We start from the raw sequence: 12,246 nt of genomic DNA on the forward strand, positions 1-12,246 counted from the left end.
GACATGTTCTGGCTAATCAAATGCGGTCATGTCACTCTTCAATCTGATTGGTCGGAAAGAGTTTGTCCTTATCATAACTCCTCCCTTCCACAACTATAAATAGGGGTCTTCATAACTCAGAAAGGGGATCAGAAGTTATAACAAGAAGCAAGAGAGAGCCCGTGGATCAAACGCTGCAAATTTCTCTACAAGTTTCAAGCTTCAAGCAATCAAGTTCAAGTTCAAGCTCAAGAACGAAGAACAAATCAAGGTCAAGTTCAAGCAATCAAGCTCAAGCTCAAGAACAAGATCATCGTTCGTGGAAACAAACATATATTCAAGATCAAGCTCAAAGGCCCTTGAATTTAATTACAATTGGAAAGTAGAATCAGAGGAATCATAGAGATAGTAACACTCAAATATTCGAAATAAAATACTACGATTGTTGCGATATTTTTCGGTCTTGATTTGATTTTCTCGACGTAATTTATTGTCTACAAATTTTGGCACGCCCAGTGGGACAATCTCTACCTCTCATCTCAACTTTTCAATCACCAAAGTCCGAGAACATTGAAATGGATTCAAAGAAAATCAACTCCGGTTCAACTTCCACCAAGGCTGCTAACTCCAGGTTCTATGCTGATGTGGAAAGCATCCTCGATGTTACCTTTGGAAGCTTCGGACCAGTTACGAGGAGCAAAGCAAGCTCTTTAGGACAACAAGCACCCCAAGTGCCGTCCGCATCAACCCCTGTTTTCGGATCTTCATCCTCAAAAGGAGAAAGATCTTCCACAAACGCATCTGAAGGAGGAAGCGATGTTGCTGAAAAGATCAAGAAAACTCTTGCTCTCCTTGACCTCTCCGGATCCAAGCACTCTGCTGTGGAGGAAGATGATGATGCTTCAAGTGATGGATCCTCCCCACTTACACCACATAGTGTGAACCAATCAAGGATCAATCTGCGTGAAAATCCATGCTACTCTCCATCGTCCACGACAATCATGAAAGCCATGGTGACAAATACTTCATCCGGGGAGGAGCAGTTGGCAAACATGACGGAAGCAATCGTTGGCTTGACCAAATACATGCAAAATCAAGAGGCTAGAATCGACAAGCTAACAGACAGGGTGGGAATCTTGANACGAATTGAAAAGTCTGCAGGGAAAGTTAGCTTACCTTAGGAGATTCATCTCAAACCTAGCTGGGAGGTGCCAGCCATTCAGTCGTCTTATGAAGAAAGGTGTCCCTTTCAAATGGGACCAAGCGTGTAGCAATGCCATTGAGAGCATTAAATCCTACTTGATGAAGCCTCCGGTTTTGGCAACCCCTATACTTGGAAAGCCGATGATACTATACATTTCGGCACAAAAAAGGTTTGTTGGAGCGCTACTGGCCCAAGAAAATAGTGAAGGGAAAGAAAATTCCCTTTACTACTTGAGCGGGATGATGACACCAAATGAGATGAATTATTCGCCAATTGAAAAGTTATGTTTGGTGCTAGTCTTCTCAATCCAAAAGTTGAAACACTACTTTCAAGCTCATGTCGTTCGTTTGGTTTCTAGAGCAAATCCCATCTAGTTCGTGATGTCAAAACCTGTCCTTAGTGATCGACTAGCAAGGTGGTACCTCCAGTTTCAACAATTTGAAATCGTGTACATCCCTCAAAAGGCTATAAAAGGACAAGCGTTATTGGACTTCTTGGCAGATCACCCTATACTTGATGATTGGGAGCTAACTGACGAACTACCTGATGAGAACGCCATGTTCATCGAAGTTCAGCCTCCATGGAAGATGTACTTTGATGGTGCTGCACATCGCGGAGGAGCTGGTGCTGGTGTAGTATTTGTCACTTCTCAAGGTGAAGTTTTTCCCTACTCTTTTAACTTGACGCAACTCTGCTCTAACAACATTGCTGAGTATCAAGCACTAATAGAAATGGCTGTCGAAATGAAGCAGTTGCAATTACAAGTCTTTAGTGACTCTCGGTTAGTGGTCAATCAGCTTTTAGGTAGTTACGAGGTCAAGAAGCTTGAACTACGTCCATATCATGATTACGCTAAAAAGTTAATGGGGTGGCTCGGTGGTGTGACTACTCAGCATGTGCCAAGGAAAGAAAATAAGAAGGCGGATGCTTTAGCTACCCTAGCTTCATCTTTAACCCTGCCTGATCAAGTGCAAGTTACTGTCTGCCAAAAATGGGTAGTACCACTGCCAAATGAGGCTGAAGGTGAAGAAAATGAACTCAAGCATCTTGTCGCTGTTTCTGAAGTTGAGAAAGAAGAATGGCGACAACCCATTATCGACTACTTATGCTATGGGATACTTCCAAAAAATCCGCGGAGAAGAACTGAAATCCGTCGTCGTGCACCTCGCTTCTTTTACTACAAAGATACCCTATACAGAAGATCATTCGATGGAGTACTCTTGCGATGCTTAGGGGAAGATGAAGCACTCCAAGCTTTGCAAGAAGCACATTCTGGGGTATGTGGGTCACACCAGTTTGGACCAAAGCTCCACTTCCATATAAAAAGGATGGGATATTATTGGCCAACGATGGTAAAAGATTGCTTGGACTACACTCGAAGATGCAAGGCTTGTTAATTCCATGGGAATTTTATTCATCAACCTCCTGAAGTGTTGCACCCAACTGTTGCATCCTGGACATTTGACGCTTGGGGATAGGATGTTGTTGGACCACTACCAAAGTCCTCTGGTGGGCACCTATACATCTTGGCTGCAACTGACTACTTCTCAAAATGGGCTGAAGTTGTTGCTCTTAAGGAGGTAAAGAAGGAAAATGTTGCAAGTTTCATCCGAGTAAACATCATCTATCACTTTGGCATTCCCCGTTACATAAGAACGGATAATGGAAAGCCGTTCGACAATAGGTTAATGAACAAGATTTGTGAGCTCTTTAGATTCAAGCAACATAACTCTTCGATGTACAATGCTGCTGCTAATGGTCTAGCCGAGGCATTCAACAAGACACTATGCAACTTGTTAAAGAAAGTCGTCTCCAAATCCAAACGAGATTGGAATGACCGTATGGAAGAAGCTCTATGGGCATATAGGACAACTCACTGCACGCCAACACAAGCGACTCCTTATTCACTCGTTTATGGAGTCGAAGCTGTCTTGCCACTTGAGCATCAAATACCTTCATTACGACTGGCTATTCAAGAAGGCATCACTGATGAAGAAAATGCTCGACTTTGATTAGCAGAGTTGGAGGCTCTTGATGAGAAGAGGTTGGAAGCTCAACAGAGTCTTGAATTTTATCAAGCTCGATTGTCTCGTGCCTTTAATAAAAAAGTTCACCCGAGATCCTTTCAAGTAGGATATCAAGTCCTTGCCGTACGAAAACCCATAATTACTTCTCATAAACCTGTAGGGAAGTTCACTTCAAAATGGGATGGGCCATATGTCGTACAAGAAGCTTACTCAAGTGGGGCTTACAAGTTGGTTGATGCAGATGGCATGAGAATCAGCCCTATCAATGGCAAGTTTTTAAAGAAGTATTATCCTTGAAGTTGCTACGCTCCTTGACGCATGAGCCTAAACTGCATGTTGCTACACTCCTGGCTCGTATGAGTCTAAACTGTGTACGGCCCCTACAAAAAAAAAAGAAGTCCACTAGGTTGAAAACTTCGAAAGAGGCGGCCTAGGCAAAAGTTAGGACATAAAAAAAAATCACCCAGTTTGAACTACGTTATGACTTGATCCTCTTCACCGAGGTACATAGGCAACTTAGAGTTTCATTCTAAGTTCAGTCGCATAAGTTCAAAAGATACATATTGCCCCAATTATTGTTCGAATGAAATATGAAGGAATGTAAGATCAAGCTGAAATGCCATCCTCTTGTTGAACTTTGATCTCATTTGATTTAAAGGGAACAACCCTCCATGGTAAAGTGATATCTTCAATGGGCCGATTTTAGGAGGATGTCAAGTATTTGCATTGAAGTCCAGAGATTCTTTGTGCCTTCAGGTTCGCCAAACCTTCAAGTTTGTTGGTCTCCAAGTCCGCCCTCTACCTTAAAAAAAAGGGGATGTCTGAGTCGGACTTCGGTTTTCGTTGCGAACTTTTAAAGGTGTTCGTCTCGAACTTTTAAAGGCATTCGAGTTTTTAACGATTTTCGTTGCGAACTTTTAAAGGTGTTCGTCTCGAACTTTTAAAGGCATCCGAATTTTTAACGGTTTTCGTTGCGAACTTTTAAAGGTATTCGTCTCGAACTTTTAAAGGCATCCGAATTTTGTAAAGGTTTCGTGGCGAACTTTTAAAGGTGTTCGTCTTAGACTTTTAAAGGCATCCGAATTTTTAACGGTTTTCGTTGTGAACTTTTAAAGGTGTTCGTCTCGAACTTTTAAAGGCATCCGAATTTTTTAAAGGTTTTCGTGGCGAACTTTTAAAGGTGTTCGTCTCGAACTTTTAAAGGCATCTGAATTTTTAAAGGTGTTCATCTCGAATTTTAAAGGCATTCGTATTTTTAAGGTTTTCATTCTGAACTTTTAAAAGGCACGTGTTTTGAACTTTTAAAGGTGCTCGTCTTAAACTTTTAAAGGTGCTCGTGGCAAATTTTAAAGGGTCCCCGCTGCCGACTTTTAAGGATTTCTACCACAAGCTTTAAAGATCTTTGCACGGACTTTTATGGGTCTTTGCTGCAAATTTTAAAGGTATTCGTCGCGAACTTTTAAAGATCTTCACCGCGAATTTTTAAAGGTCTTCACCGCGAACTTTTAAGGACCTTCGCACGAACTTTTATGGGTCTTTCCAGGAAATTTTAAAGGTATTCGTTGCGAACTTTTAAAGATCTTCACTGAGAGCTTTTAAAGGTCTCCACCGTGAGCTTTTAAAAGTCTTCACCGCAAATTTTAAAGATCTTCATCACAAACTTTTAAAGGCCTTCATCTCGAACTTTTAAAGGACTTCTTAGTTTGACGAAGTTACTACTAAAAGGAAAAAAAAGAGACAACTTAAAACAAATAAGAAAGCACAAGAAAAGAAGAAGAAATTACCTTCGCGTTAATGCTTCCGATTCCACAAAAATAGACTCAAGTGGCTTGCAAATACTGCAAATTGATGCTCAACAAATACAAGCACGGGTTTATATAGATTTGAGAAGCAGGAGTGGTTAGTTATTTGACGATGTGGGATTAGGTGTATAATGCAATTGTTTTCCGTATAGGATTCGTTTAGTTACGGCGGCAACAATGAATCTAAGAGAAACTTGAATTGTTGTAGGAATTGCCAAACCTAATAGGAAATTACGTCTAATGACAATAAAAAAAAAAGGCTTCCTTTTTCAAATAGGGAATGAAATCACAAATTTCAATGCTTTTGTCTTATTCTTATTCAAAGCAAATGGTCACTATATTGATTAAGTGATTGACAGGTGTACATGTAACAAATTTACATGGACAATCTTTGTGCTCTAAATTGGTCTAAGCCAAATTTGATAGTCCGCTAATACTTCATTACCTGTTTTCGGTTTTGACAAGTCTACACCTCAATAAGTTTTGAAGTAGGGGGACATTTGTAGGTATATAAAATTTATTGAATTCAAATTCAATAAATATGAAGTCAATAAATAATTTATATTATATTTTAAATATATTAGTCCAAATAAATATTTTGGGCTAATATAATTGGATTAATTATATAAGATCAATATTATTGGGCTAGCCCATTTAATTGGGCTAAAGTAATGAGCCCACTTCATTAAGCCTAAGATGTCATCTTTCTAGAGGCCCAGTTTGGTGCCACGTGTCAACTGATGTGGCGCGCCAAGTCAAGCGGAAGAGCCAATAGGACCATGCCACGTGTCAAAATATCAAGGCATGCCTAGTCACACTGAAAGGCCAATAAAATCGCGCCACGTGTGCAAGTGACATGTTCTGGCCAATCAAATGCGGCCATGTCACTCTTCAATCTAATTGGTCGGAAAGAGTTTGTCCTTATCATAACTCCTCCCTTCCACAACTATAAATAGGGGTCTTCATAACTCAGAAAGGGGACCAGAAGTTATAACAAGAAGCAAGAGAGAGCTCGTGGATCAAACGCTGTAAATTTCTCTACAAGTTTCAAGCTTCAAGCAATCAAGTTCAAGTTCAAGAAATCAAGTTCAAGCTCAAGAACGAAGAACAAATCAAGGTCAAGTTCAAGCAATCAAGCTCAAGCTCAAGCTCAAGAACAAGATCATCATTCGTGGCAACAAATATAGATTCAAGATCAAGCTCAAAGTCCCTTGAATTTAATTACAATTGGAAAGTAGAATCAGAGGAATCATAGAGATTGTAACACTCAAATATTCGAAATAAAATACTACGATTGTTGCGATATTTTTCGGTGTTGATTTGATTTTCTCGACGCAATTTATTGTCTACGGTATATAAATACAAAAAATATTCAATATATATATATATATATCTTTTCGGCTATTATTTTGATAGTTGTTATACATTGTCATTTTCTAAAAAAAAAAATACATATTTTAAACGTCTCTGACCATTAACAATACCTATCTGGCATTAGTTTGGCTTAGTTAAATAAAGCGACTTAATTGAGGTGTCTAATTGGGAATTCACATAATTAGAGGGTCTACAGTAGAGAACCTTATTCAATGGGATTAAAATGGTAACGTCAGCTATGGATCTAATCAAGAGATATTTTCACTTTTCTCTAGTCTGTCACTTTTTTCTAAACTTTTTTATTAAGTTCTACTTCTTCTAACAAGTTCTAGATACTGCTAATTAATATGGTATACGGTCAAAACCGAGTTCGTCTATTGTGTTGACAATTGAGACTGAAAAGTAACAGGTTAAAGCTCGATCTCGGGTTATATCGAACCGAGATACAAAGTTACAACATCGAGCTCGTGATCCTGAGACCAAACAAGATTGAGGGAAATTTGTCGAGCCGAATAACACAGGTCCGAGATATCCGCGATCAATTGAAGATCACGTCGGGAATCTTGGCAAGTTTCAAGGAGAGGCCGGTTAATTAGCAAATCATAAGATTTTTTACCTTGTATAGAATTGTATCCAGAGTAGGACACCCCTACTATATAAAGGGTGGTCTGATCATTTGTAACACATATTGGAGTACGCAATACAAAGTAATATACTGTTATTTCTAGCTCTTATCTTCTTGCTATTCTGTTCTTACATCAGTAGAGGCATTTCTTGGTTCGAAGGCAATCGAACTCGAAGGCCAAGGTTGTTCTATTTGTGTGGTTTGCTTTTATTCTCTTATTGTCAATTTTAATATTAATATGTCTTCTTAATTCGTACCAAGTTATATCACGTATCCTTCAAATCGCGTATAAATTCAATTGTTATCCATTTTTTAGGGTAAACAGTTTGGCGCCCACCGTGGGGCTAAAGATAATAGTGGTTACTCGGTTAAACTTTCATAACACACACTATATTTCACTTGTTCTTTGAAGTATCTTTGATTCCAGGGTCAAAATGTCGAACTCTCAATCAGCACCCCTTCACGCTGACAATGATTTCGGCCACCACGGCGAGAATGATAACATAACACCAAGAAACGACGTACCCCCGGTCGATCTCGATGGAGTTCTTACTGTAAATCCAATTGACATCATCTCACATGTAGCCCTCAACTCAAATTTGGTTGTCGATCGCGAGGGCAGCGTCCGCATGGACATTCAATCAGCCGCTCAAAGCACACATGGAGGCGAAGATGGCGGGATCAACCTGCGGGTAATCTTCGAAATGTTACAGGCTTAACTGACAGCGATAGCCCAGCTCCAAAACCAGAATCACCCACCGACCAGGACCGAGCCCGAGCCTTCACAGGAAGTTGTCCACGGGGTCGAATCGGTTTCGAGGAAATCGAATGAGAAAGAATCGAAGACCGATCCTGCAATCATGAAGATGCTCGAAGAACTGACAAAACGAATTGAGTCGGGGAAAAGAAAATCAGGGCAAACGATAAGAAGGTGGAAACTTACAACTCCATGGTCGATCAAATCCCCGGGGCACCACCGATATTGAAGGGTTTGGACTCCAAGAAGTTCGTACAAAAGCCTTCCCCCCCTCCCCAGCGCGGCTCCCAAACCGATCCCCAAGAAGTTCCGGATGCCCAAGATTCCTAAATACAACAGAACGACCGATCTGAACGAGCATGTCACCTCTTACACATGTGCTATCAAAGGGAATGATCTAGAAGATGACGAGATGGAATTTGTCTTGCTAAAGAAATTTGGAGAGACCCTGTCAAAGGGGGCTATGATATGGTACCAAAATTTACCACCTAATTCTATTGACTTATTTGCTATGCTTGCAGATTCTTTCGTAAAGGCACATGCCGGAGCCATTAAGGTTGAAACCAGGAAATCGAACCTTTTCAATGTAAGGTAGAAGGACAACAAAATGCTGTGAGAATTCGTGTCCCGATTCCAAATGGAACGGATGGACCTGCCACTAGTCACTAATGGTTGGGCCGTTCAAGCTTTCACCCAATGACTCAATGTACGAAGCTCGGTGTCTTTGCATCAGTTGAAGCAGAATTAGATAGAGTAACCGACTGTTACTTGGGCCGATGTGCATATCGGTATTAATCGAAGATCAGGGTCGAAGATGACCAACTTGGGGCTCTTTCCAGGTTCGTTTATCCTATCATACCTGTTTAACCAGAAAATAAGAAATTCGGGTCAAAGCTTAATTTTGAGAAGAACTCGGGTTACTGATAATCGAATCTGAAACAAATAAGAAGAATTGAAATAAATGATAGTTGAGTGAAAGAAATCAAAGTAAAGCGGTGTATTTCAATAATATTGTGTGTCCTTACAAATGTTATATCTCTCATGCTATCTCTAAGTAATACGTTTTCTTCCCTCATAATAGAGCCATTATGAGCAATTAATGACATATAATATAACATTATAATTGATAATCGTAACTGTTTCGTGAAGCTTCTATAACATTTTCCATCATTGATGCTCATTAATTACGGATGATACGTGATCGCTGCCAACTCCGCACCACTAAAAAGTAGCGAGAGAGGGTCGCAATAGCTTTTACCCGATTTGTGGGTCGGGATCGAATCCACAGAGAGCTAGGATTGGAGTTGGGTATCTATTTAGCTTAGGATCGCGTATGTGTTCTTAATTACACTTCTCATAATTTTTGGGGTTTTCTTTATAATTCTACTTGTAACTAACTGCAAATTATAATTGCAACTAAGTTAAACTAAGTGTAAATTGCTACAAGTTGTATCTAATGGTTTAAAAGGCACTAGGGTAGTGACCTTCACCTAGGTGGCTAATTAACGGGTAATTGCATCTAAGGCACGATTGACATGATTGAGGAAATATGTTATAACCGTTGCTCAATACTACGCACTCTACACCTCTCGGTAGAAAGAGTGATTTTGCCCAATTAGCTCTCTCAAGACCAATTGGGTGTGCATATTTGCCGAAGCAACTAGGGTTCAAGTCGGGTAATTACTCTCTCGAGGTTTAACCCTTTAGTTGGGACTATCAAATCCCTTGAGTCCATCCCAATTTCTTGTTGAGTCAATTTTGGAGACTTAGGCTCTCTTTCTTAAGAAGAGCCCAAGTCAACTTAGCACAAACTAGTGTTTGCAACCACTAATTCATAAATTAAACCATAATATTGACCCAAATAACAAACACCCATAATCAATCTAACCTTAAATCACAACACCCATCAATTACCCACACTAGGGTTGAGCCACAACCCTAGCTAATGTGTCTAGCTACTCATGCTCGAAGATAAAATCAGAGAAATAGATGAAGAGAAAGATATGTTAATTAATTACTAAAGTAAATACAAAGTTTCAATGATAAAAACTATGTAAAGATGCCAAAAATGGCTAAGAAATATCGTCTCACGAGCTCAGCTATAGTACTGTAATATCTGATGCCCTAAAAATGGAAAAATATTCTATTTATATTAAGCTGGAAAACTGGACAAAAATGCCCCTGCGGGGTAAGTGCGGATCGCACAAAATGGTGTGCGGCCGCACTAGGCTCTTGACTCTGAAAAATCAACTCTCTAAACCCAGGCTCCGCGGACCGCACAGAATGGACTGCGGCCGCAGAGGCATCTAGCGCGATCCGCACAAACACGACCGCGAACTGCACAGGCATGATCCTTAGCACTTGACATCTCTCTGAAGTTTGCTTCCGCGGACCGCACAAAATGATAGTGCGGCCGCGGTGCATCAGTGCGGACCGCACAAAACCTTCTGCGGTCGCACTGCCTTGATGCCTGAAAATCTAACTCTCTAAATCTCCCTAGTGCGGACCGCACAAAGTGTAATGCGGCCGCACTAGGTCTGTTTCTCCTGAGTTTTGACTTGTCTTTGGTACTTGTGCAGGTTTTAATACTTTTGAGCCGATCTTTGACATCTTGTCACTTTGTTGATCAAACCTGCAATCAAGCACAATTTATGAGCCTTTTGGGACTATTTTGTATGAATTTATAATAAAAGCGTAAGCAAGAAGGAGCATGAAACACGTCAAAATCCCTAGTTATCAATATGTATCTATACTTTTTGCTATCTAGGTTCATTCCTCTTATGCTTCTCCAAATTACTAGGAGATCCGAATAACCGTTCCTCCCTGTTTTCTTGAAGTCTCTGCCCGTGCATGTTAAAGCTCGTGTCTCTTCAACTCTCCTTTGCTTGTTGTCACCCTTTTATTGATCCACGTGTCATGATATATCTTCACATAATTAATTCAATATGTTAACTTGATTTTTCCCAATACAGATAGTCCCCCCACTTGCCATTTATTCAACAATTGAATATTTGGGAAGTGGATCTCATTGAAGTGGGTATTTTTGCCGCCATTATACCTTCTTCAAAAGTGACGCTTTGTATGTCACTTCCATTTAATGCTCGTGACACGTGGCATCTTTTGATTGGGTCTGCAACCCTTCAGCGTCTTTTAAGGATTTTTTGTGGCTGCATCAATCACGAATTGGCAGTTTTCATTATGACGTCCCCATCATTACTTTCTCTGTTTGACGGTTGCTTCTGAGTATAAATATAACTTTTGCCTTGTCTTTCTCATAAAAGTTTCCTATCTTTGAATATTCATTCTTGTTTTCTTCCTTGCTCAGCCATGTCTTCTTCAAACCCTGATCCTCGTAAAGTTCTTATTGTGCATGAACTTCCTCTTGCTCCAACTAGGAGCAGGAGAGGAGGTAGGTTACGTAGCTTAGGATCAACGTCCATTCGAGGTTCGCCTTCATCTTTACCTAGTTCCACTCCTCCTTCTTCTTCTAGAACCAGGGGTTCTCTTCCACATAGAGCTTCTTCTAGAAGCAGAGATTCCAATGAACCAGTTCGTGAACCCTTAGTAGACGAAATTGTCCCCTCTGAAGTTTATTTTTACTCCGATAGGGAATCAATTAGGAATTAGGTTTCCTCTATGTCCTCTCTTGATCGTGCTGATGTCTACCCTTCTCAGATTACCGAAGGTTTAATCTCTGTTGTCTGTAGGGATTTCCATTGGAGATTTGACTTCCCCATCATAATTCCTAATGCAAATCAAAGGATCACATCCTACATGACTGGATTTTCTTTTGTATATACATATCCTTTTACACTAAATTTTAGACCTCCCATTGATCCTGTTATCATCGAGTTTTGTCGTTTTTTCAATGTTTATCTAGGACAAATTGGCCCCATTGTATGGAGGGATGTTGCTTGTCTAAGGCACTTAGCTAGCTTGGAAAATTTCCCTTTTACCTTTTTTTCATCTGATTCACCTCTACTCCCCTAAGTTGTTCCGACATGGGATCTTTACTTTGGTGGCGAGGAGTAAGAGGGTTTTAGTCAGCCCTGAGGATGAAAAGAACCATGGCTGGTATGCCAGATTTGTTGCTGCTCCTACTGTAGGGTTAGTAAGTGAAGAAAATATACCATTCCCTGAAAAGTGGAATTTTGTACGTAAATTTACTTTTGCAACTTTCTCTCTTCTCTTTTTCCCCTTTTTCATTTTGAAGGGGTTTGTTTTTCCCGTGGCTGTTTAGCTTTCTCTTTTTTCAGCAACCATAGGAACTGTTGATGAAATTCCCAATTTCCGTGGTTGGGTAGAGAAATTATTGATTGTTGCTCCGATGGAAGGTAGATCTTGGAAAAACCTTTCAAACAGGTTTGGTTGGAAGGTTAAAACTCATGGTAAATACTTTACTTTTTTTTATTTTCATTCATTCTTCCTTAGAACGTATTTGACCCTTCTTTTTATTAGGGTTTCCTATTCGCGATATA

This window comes from Nicotiana attenuata, unplaced genomic scaffold, assembly GCF_001879085.1.
Source record: "Nicotiana attenuata strain UT unplaced genomic scaffold, NIATTr2, whole genome shotgun sequence".
Classification (NCBI taxonomy): Eukaryota; Viridiplantae; Streptophyta; class Magnoliopsida; order Solanales; family Solanaceae; genus Nicotiana; species Nicotiana attenuata.